This window comes from Pelophylax lessonae, assembly GCF_965119305.1.
Source record: "Pelophylax lessonae genome assembly, chromosome: 4".
NCBI classification, from domain to species: domain Eukaryota; kingdom Metazoa; phylum Chordata; class Amphibia; order Anura; family Ranidae; genus Pelophylax; species Pelophylax lessonae.
Window position 1 is genome coordinate 650,626,960 of NC_138771.1, and position 15,429 is coordinate 650,642,388.

Here is a 15,429-nt window from a genome sequence, read left to right on the forward strand (position 1 = left end):
CTGTTTGCCTCTCCAAACAATGCCAAACTGACGAAATTCTACTCGAGATGGCGCTACCCCCAAGCCTACGGGGTAGATGCAATGACGGACCACTGGAAGTTCCACAAAGCATATGCTTTTCCCCCGGTCCCAGTGATATTCAAGTTCCTGCAGAGACTCAGGAGAGAGAGGGTAGAAATCATAGCAATTCTTCCGTTTTGGCCAAGGAGGCCCTGGTTTCCTCTGCTGCTCCAACTGAGCTTTCGGGATCCTGTTCCCCTGCCATTCAGGTCGGACCTTCTATCTCAGGGTCCAGTGCTGCATCCATGCCCAGCGCAGTTACATCTCATGGCATGGTCCTTGAGAGGGAAAGACTAAAAGCTCTTGGCTGTCCAAGTGCGGCAATGTCCACAATGATGAGTGCCAGGAGACCGGGCACCAACAAAGTCTACGAGAGGATCTGGTCTAAGTTTGAGGATTACATGTCTAATGAGTCCGATTTCATCACTAATCCTAAGATCCATCACATTCTGGGGTTCCTCCAGACAGGCTTAGACCTATCTCTGGCTGTTGGCTCTCTCAGAGTACAGATCTCAGCAATCTCTGCCTTCACGGGGACCTCATGGGCAAAACATCCTCTGGTCCGGCAGTTTTTCAGAGGTGCGTCAAGAATGAGACCTCCCAGGAAACCCAGGTTCCCCAAATGGGACCTTCCACTAGTCCTTGAGTTTCTCTCAACAACAGTTTTGGAACATGGAGATTCCTTCTTCCTTAAGAATCTGTCTATGAAGACGGCCTTTTTAGTAGCCATCACATCGGCTAAACGTGTCTCTGAAATTAGTGACCTAGGTTGCAAAGAACCTTTTCTGACATTTTTTCCTGATCGGGTTGTCCTGGTCCCTATGCTAGGGTCCAATCCGAAGGTAAATTCAGTTTTTCATGTCAACCAAGAGATTGTTTTACCTACATTCAAGTCTCAAGATGACCAGAGTACCCATCCGTTGGATGTGGGCGAAGTCCTTCAAACATACTTGAAGTTCACAGCTTCCTTTCGCAAGTCAGACTATCTATTTGTTCTCTTTTATGGAAAGAACAGAGGCAAGAGGGCTTCTTCCAGAACAATTTCTAGCTGGATAGTTCAGACCATCCAGTGGGCATATAGAGCCAAGGGACTGGCTCCTCCGGAAGTGGTGACGGCTCATTCCACCAGAGGGATTTCTACGTCTTGGGCGGCTTCCCTTCATGTTGCACCAGATGTCATTTGCAGAGCGGCCTCATGGTCCTCAATTAACACTTTCATGTCACACTATTGTGTTGAACCTGCTTCTTTATCCTCAGTTGATTTTGGTTTAAAAATTTTGTCTGTTGACGGTGCAAATTAAACCTATTTCTGTTTGACCAGCAGTTGCCCACCCGGGTGTGTATGGCTAGTTATTTCCCATACGTGTGCTGCCATGGAGTCTGTCAGGAAAACGGAAAATTTATATCAATACTTACCGTAATTTTCCTTTCCTGATAGAACTCCATGGCAGCAGGAGTTCCCTCCCATCTGCTGGAGTAGTCTATATATGGAACACGGCTCCTGGCTTGGAGCAAAAATTTATGGGAGTGGGGTCCTATAGGGTAGGAGAGGAGGCGGAGCCTACCCATACGTGTGCTGCCATGGAGTTCTATCAGGAAAGGAAAATTACGGTAAGTATTGATATAAATTTTCCGTTTTTGATTGGTTTGCGCAAAAGTTATCGCGTTTACTAACAAAGGGAAAGATTTTTGTCATTTTTGTTGTTTTTTTTTTTAACGCGTAATGGCGGCGATCTGCGATTTTTTTTGCGGTACTGCGACATTGCGGCGGACAGATCGGACCCTTGACTGACATTTTTGGGGTTACCAGTGACATTTCTACAGTAATCAGTGCTATACATATGCACTGTTACTGTAAAAATACACTGGCAGTGAAGGGGTTAACTTTATTTGAGAGGGAGGGGCTGTGTGTGTCCCTAGGGGCGTGGTTTCTACTGTGATTGGCTGTGGCTCTAGCTGTAAGGACACTGATCAACGGATCTACATACTAGATCCGAGTGATCAGTGTCTTTACACCGAGGAGAATGACAGGTGGCTTGTTTACACAAGCTGCCTGACATTCTCCCTCTCCCCCTACGATCGCCGAGTGGCCGGCGGACATCTGGTCCGCTGGTCACACGCGCGGGGGGGGGTCCGTGACCACGCGGGAGCGGGAGCGCGCCTCCGCGGGCGCGCGCTCGCTCCCCAGACCCTCCCAGGCTAGTGACGTTAATTAACGTCACTCTGCCTGTGAGGGGCTGACCGCCGCAGTAAATCTACTTGCGGCGGTCGGCAAGCGGTTAATAACTACATAACACAGTACTGGTACTTTTACTTTCAGTAATTGAGTAGCAAAATTTTTAAAAAAGCTACTTGCAATACTTAAGTACAAAAAATGTTGAATACTTTAGTACTTCTACTCAAGTCACTTTTTGATCGAGCACTTCCACTTCTACTCAAGTCACTTTTTGATCGAGCACTTGTACTTTTACTCAAGTCACTTTTTGATCGAGCACTTCCACTTCTACTCAAGTATGGGTTTTGAGTACTTCATACAACTCTGGTCACAGGTCTCTGTGTTGATTCCACAATCCCCCCCCCCCACAGTTAGAAAACACCCCCTAGGCCAGTGATGGTGAACCTTGGCACCCCAGATGTTTTGGAACTACATTTCCCATGATGCTTATGCACTCTGCAGTGTAGCTGAGCATCATGGGAAATGAAGTTCCAAAACATCTGGGGTGCCAAGGTTCGCCATCACTGCCCTAGGGTCACATTTAACCCTTTGATCGCTCCATTGTTAACCCCTTCCCTGCCAGTGTCTTTATTACAGTAACAGTGCATATTTTTAGCACTAGTAATGTCATTGGTCCCCTCAAAAGTGTCAAAAACGTCAGTCAGGGGTCCGATCTGTCCGCCGCAATGTCGCAGTCCCACTAAAAACCGCAGATCGCCGCCATTACTAGTAAAAAAATAAATAACTACTGTATTTTCTGGCGTATAAGACTACTTTTGAACCTCAAAAAAATCCCCCAAAAATGGGGGGTCGTCTTATACGCCGAGTATAATATCTCCCAGGTAACCTAAGTATAAGTATTACCGGTAGATCATGTAATAGGGGAGTCGTCTTATACGCCCAGTCGTCTTATACACCGGAAAATACGGTAAATAAAAATGACAAATCTTTCCCGTAGTTAGTAGATGCGATAACTTTTGCGCAAGCCAATCAAAATACGCTTATTGCGATTTTATTTTGTTACCAAAAATATGGAGCAGAATACAAATTGGCCAAAAATTATGAAAAAATTAGATTTTTTATTTTTTTGGGGGGGAATGTTATATAGCAGAAAGTCTCGAATATTGTTTTTTTTTTTTTTCAGAATTGTCGCTCTTTTTTTGTTTATAGCGCAGAAAGTAAAAATCGCACAGGTGATCAAATACCACCAAAAAAAAGCTTTATATGTGAGAAAAAAAGGACATCAATTTTATTCGCACGACCGCGCAATTGTCCATTAAAGTGACGCAGTGCCGAATCGCAAAATATGGCCTGATCAGGAATGAGGTAAAATCTTCCGGTCTTAAAGCGGCTCATTGAGAATTTTTTTGTCAAAGACAAGGAGCTAAATACATTTTGGCCTAAATATATGACAAAAATTTGAATATATTGGATATTTTTTAACTGACAAAGTAGAAAATATCAATTTTTCTGTCTATTGGAAGGTTTATCGGTCATTACATGATGGAACGATCGTTTTCTCTCACGGCCGAGTGTTGGTTTTCCAGAAATGAGTTGGAAGGATTATTGGTACGGTCTATGGCCAGTATTGGTGAGCTGACCCCATTCTCCTCTGTGGGGACACAATGAGAGATAAGTATCAGGGTTCATCCCCCTCACACTGGGTGGAGCCCCTCCATATATGAGGTATATGCAGCCTCCTCACCTCACATTTCTCTCCCCTTCAACGTTTCCCGCCCAGAGTGTACCATAGAAATGACGTAACGTAAGTGGGCGGAGCGTCATACCGGACTGCTGCTGTGACTGGAGGTGGGCGGAGACTGGCAATCATCCTCCCTAGTGCAATAGAGGATGATTGGCAAGGGTGGGCGGGGTCTCGGCCATGCGCCTTCCATACTTTAATGAACCCATCTCAATTTGTCACGGGCGTGGTCTCAGGATGACTTGACCTACTCTGGGCGTGGTTTCCGACTCGGCGGAAAGAACTCAATTCGCCACATTCAGCACATAGGCGGGACCGCCACGTGAGTGATGTCTGGGTGGGCGGAGCTGCTTGGCCCCTGGGCGTGGCTGGGTTACCTATGTTATTGACACCCAGTGGGCGGAGCAATAAGTCATATTCAGTACATGGGCGGAGACTACTTATTGATTGACATGTGGGTAGGCACTTAAGAATCCACGCTAGCTGTTCCACTCTCTGGGCGTGGCTGGTTTACCAGTGTTATTGGCACCCAGTGGGCGGAGCAATAAGTTATATTCAGTACATGGGCGGAGACTACTTATTGATTGACATGTGGGTGGGCACTTAAGAATCCACGCTAGCTGTTCCACTCCCTGGGCGTGGCTGGGTTGTTATTGACACCCAGTGGGCGGAGCAATATGTCATATTAAGTACATGGGCGGAGACTACTTATTGAGTGACATGTGGGTGGGCACTTAAGAATCCACGCTAGCTGTTCCACTCTCTGGGCGTGGCTTCACAGTCTTGATTGACAAGCAAGTCGCTGCCCTGCTCTTCACATTCACTGTATGGGCGGAGTCTCCACTCTGACTGACAGTGGGAGGGTTTTCGCTCCCCAGACCTATAGTGGGCAACTCTGATTTCTTGGGCGTGGTTTCTCCACCTTTGACAGACGTTGGGTGGCGCTGACTCTCCTTCAGCCAGATTCAGAACATAGGCGGGATCTTCCCGGTTGACTGACAGTGCCCTGGGCGGGGCTTTGCACTCCTGATCCATCCCTGTCTCCTCCGCACACTGGGCGGTGGGCGGAGCTATCCTGGAGAATGCAGTCACGTTATAGGCGTATCCCAGAGGGGAGGGTGACGTCACCAGGCGGGAGGGGAATCCCGGCTCGATGATGGCGGCTCCCGGCAGGGCGAGCAGCTGAGAGGACAAGGCGCAGCCGCCGGGGCTTCTCCCTTCTCAGAGAGGCCACCCCGAACCCCCAAACACCGGGGACCATCCCAGACCCCTCCCTGGGCACCCACATAGGTAATATATATAGAATAATGGAGTGTTCCTTTAATTATTTACAATGTGCTATTTATAGTATGTGTGACCCCAGACAGAGGCTGTATACAGGGGGAGGGGAGACCCTATATATTTGATACTGCACTATATATATTGTCTGTGACCTGTATACAGGGGGGAGGGGAGACCCTATATATTCTATACTGCACTATAGTGTATGTGACCCCAGACAGAGGCTGTATACAGGGGGAGGGGGAGACCCTATATATTCTATACTGCACTATATATATTGTCTGTGACCCCACGCAGAGGCTGTGTGCTGTATACAGGGGGAGGGGAGACCCTATATATTCTATACTGTACTATATATAGTGTATGTGACCCCCAGACAGAGGCTGTATACAGGGGGAGGGGGAGACCATATATATTCTATACTGTACTATATATATTGTCTGTGACCCCAGACAGAGGCTGTATACAGGGGGAGGGGAGACCCTATATATTCTATACTGCACTATATATATTGTCTGTGACCCCAGACAGAGGCTGTATACAGGGGGAGGGGAGACCCTATATATTCTATACTGCACTATATATAGTGTATGTGACCCCAGACAGAGGCTGTATACAGGGGGAGGGGGAGACCCTATATATCCTATACTGTACTATATATATATATTGTCTGTGATCCCAGACAGAGGCTGTATACAGGGGGAGGGGGAGACCCTATATATCCTATACTGTACTATATATATATATATATATATATAGTGTGTGTGACCCCAGACAGAGGCTGTGTGCTGTATACAGGGGAGGAGAGACTCTATATATTCTATACTGCACTATATATATTGGCTGTGTCCTGTATACAGGGGGAGGGGAGACCCTATATATTCTATACTGCACTATATATAGTGTGTGTGACCCCAGACAGAGGCTGTGTGCTGTATACAGGGGGAGGGGAGACCATATATATTCTATACTGTACTATATATAGTGTGTGACCCCAGGCAGAGGCTGTGTGCTGTATACAGGGGGAGGGGGAGACCCTATATATTCTATACTGTACTATATATAGCGTGTGACCCCCCCAGACAGGCTGTGTGCTGTATACGGGGGGAGACCCTATATATTCTATACTGTACTATATATAGTGTGTGACCCCAGACAGAGGCTGTGTGCAGGGGAAGGGGGACACTGTATATTCTATACTGTACTATATATAGTGTGTGACCCCAGGGAGAGCCTGTGTGCTGTATACAGGAGGAGGGGAGACCCTATATACTGTTCTGTGTAGTATCCTATGTACTGTATGGGAAGTCCTTCTAACCCTATATATTCTACACTGTGCTGTATGTCTCCCTTTTGATCATATATATTCTATTATGTACTATTTATAGTCTTTCTGACCCTATATACTTTACTATATAACTTTTTTATCTATCTATCTATCTATCTATCTATCTATCTATCTATCTATCTATCTATCTATCTATCTATCTATCTATCTATATGTCCTCCTCACCCTATATACCAGTAATGGTGAACCTTGGCACCCCAGATGTTCTGGAACTACATTTCCCATGATGCTCATGCACTCTGCATTGAATTTGAGCATCATGGGGAATGTTGTTCCAAAACATCTGGGGTGCCAAGGTTTGCCATCACTGCTATATTCTCTCTATATCAGATATATTTCTTCTTACCCTATATATCCTATACTCCTGCCCCCGTTATATATCCTACTTTGTGCTATATATAGTCCTGACCCTATATATCATATACTGTGCTATTAGGGTCCTTCTGACCCTACATATATCCTATACGGTGCTATTAGGGTCCTTCTGACCCTATATATTCGATATTGTAGTATATAAAGTCCTTTTGATATTTTATGTATTCATCCTGACCCTATATATATATATATATTTTTTTTTGTTGTTAAAAAAAAAAAATATATATATATATAATTATATATATATATATATATATATATATATATATACACACACACACACACACACACACACACACACACACACACACACACACACACATCTCAAAAAATTTGAATATTATGAAAAAGTTCATTTATTTTAGTAATTCAATTTAAAAAGTGGAACTCAGTGTTTATTAGAAGACATTGTCTGCACTGTAGCTGCAGACCAGGAGTGGGATGAAGGAAGTGATTTGTTCCATGTATCGGTTTAATACTTTCTTCTCTGCCAGGAGCCATAAATGACGACTCCTCTACTTCCCTCCTGTAATTGGAGGCAACCACAGACTGCTAGGTGGTGGCAGCCGCTGCAGGAGCTATGGGGTATAGAACAAGGGAGGGCGCCGGGGATCCCGGTTATCAAAGCATTGTCTTTACCTTAATTGCCTGTCTAGAGCCGCATATAATAGAGGATGGGCACGGCTTCTCTAAATCCTTATGGGCAACGTCTCCTTCCAGAAGTCTGTGTTTTCCACTGATTACGTGAGTGCCTTGTAGTTGGCAAATTATTATTTGTCGCTCCTGGCAAGGGATAACATTGACTTGGATAACGGCAAACAGATGCTCCTATTATCATTACTTATCTGCACTTTTATAGTGCAGACTGCAGACACTAAATCCAAATATATACATGCTTCAAGTTTAACCATTTGCCTACTGGGCACTTTTACCCCCTTCCTGCCCAGGCCAATTTTCAGCTTTCAGCGCTGTCACGCTTTGAATGGCAATTGCACGGTCATGCTACACTGTACCTATATGAAAGTTTTATCATTTTTTTCCACACAAATAGAGCTTTCTTTTGGTGGTATTTAATCATCTCTGGGTTTTTTATTTCTTACAAAAAAAAAGAAAAAAGGGAAAATTTTGAAAAAAAAAAAAAAAAGTTTTTCTTATTTTCTGTGAGTAAATTTTGAAAATAAATAAAATTTTTTCTCCCTCACTGATGTGCGCTGATGAGGCGGCACTTATGGGCGCTGATGAGGAGGTACTAATATGCTGCACTGATAGGCGGCACTGATGAGCACAGAGGTGGCACTGAGAGGTGGCACTGATGGACACTGATGGGTGGCACTGATGGACACTGACGGGTGGCACTGATGAGCACTGATGGGCAGCACCATCAGTGCCCATAGTGCTGCTAGTCAGTGCCCATCAGTGCCTAGATGATCAGGCACTGACTGGCAGCACTATGGGCACTGATTGTGGGCACTGACTGGCAGCACTATGGGCACTGATTGTGGGCACTGACTGGCAGCACTATGGGCACTGATTGTAGGCACTGATGGTGGGCACTGTGGGCAGTTATGGCATTTTTTTCCCCCTCTTGTGTAATCAGGGCACTGGTTATCAGTGCCCTGATTACATTCCTCTGTGTCCCCTTACCGCTGATCTGCTGTCCTCTTCCTCACACGCAGGCTCTGTGTGAGGAAGGAGAGCTGGCGATGAGAGATGATCTCATATGTTTACATTTGGGATCATCTCTCATTGCACGGTCTGATCACGTGGTAAATGGCCGCTGTGATTGGCCATTCACCACGATCTGTGATTGGCTGTGTCCAAGGGACACGGCCGACACAGATTTTCCACGATGCGCGCTCGCGGGAGCGCGCGGGGAGCCTGTTATTGGGAGGCCGTTTAAAGACGGCCTCCCGGAAATTAGAGCCCGCGCTGTAGCTGTCTTTCGGCTATAGCACGGGCGGAAGGTGGTTCAATTCTCAATTGTTCCATCTGGTTCCTTTAAAATTTGTGTATGATTTGGTTCCCATAAATATCTTGCAATTGTTCCATAGGTCCCCATCCACATTAATTTCCTGTATCCCCCATATATTTCTGCTCTCTCAATATCTCCCTTTGTAGCCACCAATCTAGATGCACTGGGAGCAGAGAGTTTAAGAGCCGGTTCACACTACCACGACCAGAAAGTCGCCCCGAGACTTGTTTAGAGACTTGTTTAGAGACTTGTTTAGAGACTTGTTTAGAGACTTGTTTAGAGACTTGTTTAGAGACTTGTTTAGAGACTTGTTTAGAGACTTGTTTAGAGACTTGTTTAGAGACTTGTTTAGAGACTTGTGCACTACTTTGAAGAGACAGGCGACTTTGTCTGTGGGGAATGCCTGGCTAATCTCTTTCTTCTTCCTGGAAAGTCTGATAACAAGTCGCTTCAATTAAGATAAGGAGGCGACTCCCATTGAAGTATATGGGACAGTCGGATCACAGGTCGCCTCAAAGTAGTACAGGACCCTTTTCTGAAGTCGGAGCGACTTCAGTAGTACCAATTAAGACGGCACTGATTGATTAACATTGCTTTTTGTTATGTCAAGCGACCTGGGGCTACACAAGTCGCCTCACAAGTCGTGCTAGTGTGAATGGGCTCTAAGTCAACCATTATCAACTAGGGTTCCTTCCTGTTGATTCCCTGAGAATTCCTCCAGAAGTTCCTTGGGGTTCCTGAGCTGTGGCTTATTGACCTCCCATCCCCTTTCTGGAATATGCACATCTAAAGGGTGCCTGGAGTTGTGTTTTTTTTTTTTTTTTTGTAAAACAGCAAGCAGTTCATGTATCAACACCCTGCATAGTTCCAGGACCAATGGCACTGTAAGGGTGACATCTTCCCACTGCCCTCCAGTGTGAGGGATTTTTTTCCCACTGGTTGGGGGTCTCCTCTGTGGCTAAAAGGTTGAAGGGGAAAAAAAAAAAAAAAGCTGGTCTATGGGAAGTGCCGGACTAAACGAACACATTCCTTGCATCGTTTATGGAAGGATTCCTTGCATCCTTTAGAGCAGGGGTCTCCAAACTTTTCAAACGAAGGTCCAGTTTATTCTCCTTCAGACTTTAGGAGGGCCGGATTTTGGTCAGTGGGGGCAGAAAATGTCCCGGGCCCAGCATCAGTGAGAATAAATATGGCCTCAGGGCTGGTGGGTCAGTATGAGGAGGAGGAGTAGTGCCCCTATTGGTAGGAGGAATAGTATCCCATCATTGGTATGGGTAGAGGAAATAATGCCCCCTTGTTGGTGTCAGTGGGATGGATAGTGCATCATACCAGTTGGAGAAATAGTGCCCTTAGGGCAAGATAAAGGCAAGCAACGGGCCACATCTGGCCCCCGGGCCGCAGTTTGGAGACCCCTGCTTTAGAGCTTGCTGTGGACTTCAGCTGTGCAGTTGCTTGATTACTGTTCCAGAAACAGATTAGAGCTTGTCATGACTCAACTGATGGGCAGACTGCGTAGCTATAAAGTCTACACCATGCAGTGTCCATCTTCCTTCCTGGAACATGCATGGCTAAAGGGTGCTTGGAGTTGTGTTCTTTCACTTTTGCAAACAGCAGGAAGCTCATGTATCAACCTCGCTGCTGGGGAAAAAGAAAAACGGCTACAGGGATGGACTGAGAATATGCAAATCTTTGTACTCCTTTAATATAATCAATGCAATGTGTACATTGGTCTCTAATAATGACATAAAAAGATACCAGAGATAAGAGGTTATATTGCAATTGGGTCTATTTTGTTTACAGCCTCAAACTAATACCATATATTGTATTAAACGCAGAAGTCTTTGAGTTTTTGATAAGTACCTCTCCGTAGGTTCTTGAGCACCAAGTTCTTCGAAGCTGCAGATTTTGGGAAAGTCGAGGTGGGGGAATGAACATCCATTCCCACCTTCTGAAACCTCCTTTTCCATTTTAAAGCTTAATATAACTTTAAAGGTCCAGTGGGGTGTTGTGGGAGGGCGATAGGAAGACCTCCAACTTTAGTCCTGGAAAAGTCTTGGTTTTTATATTGATGTTCTGTGGATTTCAAGCAGACATTGCAAGGGTAGTTTATGGACTGGTACATAAGAAGGCCATTGAAGTAAAAGTGTAAAGCATATCTACAAATGTTTTACACTCTGAAAGGTGATGCAAGGCTTTCAAGGGGAATGATAGGAATTGGCCAGAAAGAATCCAAACCAGGCTGTCTTCCTCATCCAACCCAAAACCTTGAGGAACTCTGGAAAGGAGATGTCCTCCATGGTTTTCTAGGGCCCCCAAGACTTGCAAATGGTCCATGCTCCAACCATATATGACCAGGTGTGGTGAACATTCTTTGTAGGCACGTTAAATTGAACTGAAGTGCTGCTTAACTTTCTTCAAACTGGTCCCTGCGGAGCCTCCTTGAATCTTAGGTCCGAGGCCTTAACTTCAGGTTAACATAGGTTGTGTTAGAGCACTGCACCAGATCCTTGGTAAAGAGGTAGAGATTGCAATTCCAAATAGAAAGGGGCCGATTGGAACTTAATCTAGTACTTAAAGCTCAATGTTTTATACCTTAATGCAGGGGTCTCCAGACTTTCTAAACCAGGGTTGTCCAACCTGAGGCACTCCGGATGTTGGAGGGCTACATCTCCCATACTCCCTTGCCAGCCTCTTAGCTGACAGAGTAGTATGGGAGATGTAGTCCTGCAACATCTGGAGGTCTTTAGGTTGGACACCTCTGTTCTAAACAAAGGGCCTGTTTACTGTCCTTTAGAATTAAGGCGGAGGGGTTTGAATTGTGGCCAGTGGGAGGAGAAAATGCCTCAGAATCCATAGTAGGCGGTCTCAGGCTTGGTGATTAGTGGGAATTAAAACATTAGCGCCAGTGGTCAGTAGGAGCCTGAATAGTGCCCCATGATTGCCATTTGTGGAAGGAATACTGCCCCATCGTTGGTGTCTGTGGAAGGAATACTGCCCCGTCGTTGGTGTCAGTGGAAGGAATGCTGCCCCGTCGTTGGTGTCAGTGGAAGAAATGGCGCCCAATCTTTTATATCAGTTTGATAAATTATGCCCCATCATTAGTGTCCTTGGGAGGAATAGTACCCATATGTTGGTGTCAGTGGAAGGAAGCAAGAAAAGGTCCCGTACTTAGGAGACCACTGCCTTAATGGATTCAGTGCATGTTCTACCCCCCTTCCCCAATTACCTACCTGCTGTCCTTGTCACCGCTTCTATCTCTGGTAACAATCAGTGCTCGTCCCCGAACTTCCTTGCTTAACTGCCCTCAGTGTCTGCTGTGGAACGATAGGCTCCTGTTGCTGTCAGTCAAACTTCTAGGAGGAGAGAACAGGGGCAAGGATTGCCAGGAGCTATGAGTGTCTTTTGAACCACACAACTTGGATCAGGCCCTTGGCAGGCGTATGGGCATTGGTGTCTTCTTGGCACCCAGCCAGGTAAAATCCGAAATCGGGGAACAGGCGCCAAGCGGCTTTGGAACCCAGCAAGACGGGAGATTAAACAAATTCAGTGATTTCTTTTTTTTTTGGCCCTCCTTTTCCAAAATTGTAAAAAGTGGGTTTAATATCGCTTTTATCTTTATATTGCCAGAAGTTAAGGATATATGGGGTTCCACAGGAGGGCGCAAAGATGAATTTGAAGACCAACATTTGTTACCTGATGACGGGAGAGCTATCTCCTCACTCCATTTGTAGTGAAAACTACAATTCCCATGATGCATTGCAAGACTTTGCCGGCCACAGGAATAACTCTTAGAGGCATGATAGGATTTGTAGTTTCACCACAGCTGGGAGTGCGAAGGTTGTCTACCCCCGCCTTAGGAGTTGGTCCGGTTAGTTTTGACCATCATTTTGAGGTAGATTTTCACCAGGGGGAAATTACATGCTGTCACTGAAGAGTAGGGATGAGCTTGGGTTTCATTCAAACTTGGGTTTGGGCTGAACCTGGAATGAACTTGTCACTCCTGCGTACTGCCACCCAATTTACTGCAGCCGGTGCATTCATTACCATGCAGCTGCATGGACACAAAGGGTCTGAGATACTTGTGTCATGATTTACTGAATATGGTCACATGGCAATGTCCTTGGGTGGCAGAAGTTGAGAGTAACTACTTCCTTCTAGGTTTGTTAGCTCGTTCACGTCAAGAGGCAGGTACAAGATGATTTACGACCCTTCAGTCCTAACTCCCCTGTGTAGTGAATTTTCCTTCTGCTGGCCAGGAGATGTAACACATATAGCACTTAAGCTTAATGCAGGTACATCTGATTTATTTCATTTCAGCTCACATACTTATGGGAAATTTGAGAGGGAAAAACCAGTTCAAACTAGTGTACAATCCATGGGTCAGTTTAACAATAGAATATATCTACTAAGACAATACATGAAAAGGCTTTTGTTTTCCCTATACATTTCTGTAAATGTGGGCTGTCTCGTGTCTGAAATTGCGTTTGTGGAAAAGCCATTCCGTCTCTGCTCAGCTGTCTGATGTGTTAATATGTAAGTAATTGTCAATGTGTTCAGGTGTTGTCTGTAATCCATATGCAAAAGTTAAGTGTCCAGGATGAATGAATGAGATGTGTTTTAATATGTAAACACTTATCAATGTGTCTGTATGCGGAGCCTAACTCTTAAGTGTCCAGGATGAATGAGATGTGTTTAATATGTATTTGCAAGGGACCACATTCCATTGGAAAGTGGGCACTAGCTGAAATGAATTTTCTCTGGTATCATGAAATTTAATATTTCATTAAGGCACATTGATACACTCTTTTAGTTTGGTCCAAAGTTGTTTGCATGGAACTCGGAAGGAAACTGTTACTTCTGTCCACTGCCACTCAATCAACTGCGACCAGGATGGGGTTTCTAATGACCTTATTGTCCCAATATAGCCTTACTGTATTGGGTCAGTGTCCTTAGACGGCAGTGGGTGGGAGTGGTGGCTTCTTTCTGGGTTTGGTCTAAGGTTGGGTTTGGACCAAATTACTCCTGTCTACTGCCACTCAGTCCACTCTGACCAGGGTGGGCCTACTCGTGACATCATTGACCCAATATGGCCAATACTGTATTAGGTCAATGTCATTGAATCTCAGTTGGTTGGGGTGATGGTGCCCTGCAGGTTTGGACCAAACTAAGAAGAAAGCTGTTACTCCTGCCCACTACCACCCATTCTACTGTGGGCTGGTGGGGGCAATGCTCATGATGACATTGACCCAGTATAGCCATACTGTATTGGGTCAGTGTCCTTAGACGGCAGTGGGTGGGAGTGATGGCTTCCTTCTGGGTTTGGTCTAAGGTTGGGTTTGCAATGCTCATGATGACATTGACCCAGTATAGCCATACTGTATTGGGTCAGTGTCCTTAGACGGCAGTGGGTGGGAGTGATGGCTTCCTTCTGGGTTTGGTCTAAGGTTGGGTTTGCAATGCTCATGATGACATTGACCCAGTATAGCCATACTGTATTGGGTCAGTGTCGTTAGACCGCAGTGGGTTGGAGTGATGGCTTCCTTCTGGGTTTCATCCAAACCCAAGTTTTTATCTCTATTAAAGGAGTCATTAAATATGTTCTAACTGTTCCTCTTGCTTACACACCTACAGATTCTCCTAATAAGAAACCTGCAAACTTTTTCGAAACCTAAATTGCTCCTCCCTGGAAATCTTGAAGACTCCCGAAGTTTTTATCCTGTTTGGAATCTCTCTCTCTGGATACATGAAGCTGCAGAGATCTTTGTACACCACGGACCCGGGATTCTGGTCGAAGGCCGAGGAGTGCTAAGTGACGAAGGACAGATTTAGCAGGCGGCTGGGTCATGTGTCACTTTTGTGTTGAGAAATACCATGTGGTTGTAACGTGAAGGGGAACAGGGGGGGGGTTATAGGAAAGGCTTTCACCTGCTCTGCATATGTTTTTCTTGGCACCTGGGCTCCTCACGGAATATTCTGCACATTATAATCATCATTACACCTCTGCTGAGGATATCCGGCTTAGGGACCCTGGTGACCTCTCTTATCGGATGTTGTGTATCATTGTCTCCTGGATTATAAATTTATATCAGAAGAATCATGTTCTTGATTGGGATATCGTACCCTCAGGAGGAGTAATGAAGTAGGACGGAGCTTGCAAACATTAAAATACATTTAGGTAAGAAAGCGAAGTCTGGAATATTATTTCTCTAATGGCACTGAAATGCTGTTTGTGTGTGGTGTGTTTTTTTTTTTTTTTTTTTTTAAATCTATAAAAACTTTAATATTTAATTGACCACTAGAATGGAATAGCATTAATTTAAGTTATATCTAAACCCAAAAAAATGAAATGTGGTGGCTGCATTTTTTTTCTTTTCTATTTAGGATATATATATATATATATATATATATATATATATATATATATATATATATATATATATATATATATATATATACATACATATACACAGTGGGTA

At 44.9% G+C, this 15,429-nt stretch overlaps 1 protein-coding gene across 1 annotated transcript in view; it reads left to right on the plus strand.

Moving 5' to 3' along the window:
* Positions 1 to 15,086: 15,086 nt before the first annotated feature.
* Positions 15,087 to 15,429, plus strand: part of KIF1C (kinesin family member 1C) — a 99,421-nt gene continuing 99,078 nt past the window's right edge. The window contains exon 1 of the mRNA XM_082254304.1: positions 15,087 to 15,128. The gene's annotated coding sequence lies outside the window, so the exon portion shown is untranslated. The remainder of the gene's footprint in view (positions 15,129 to 15,429) is intronic.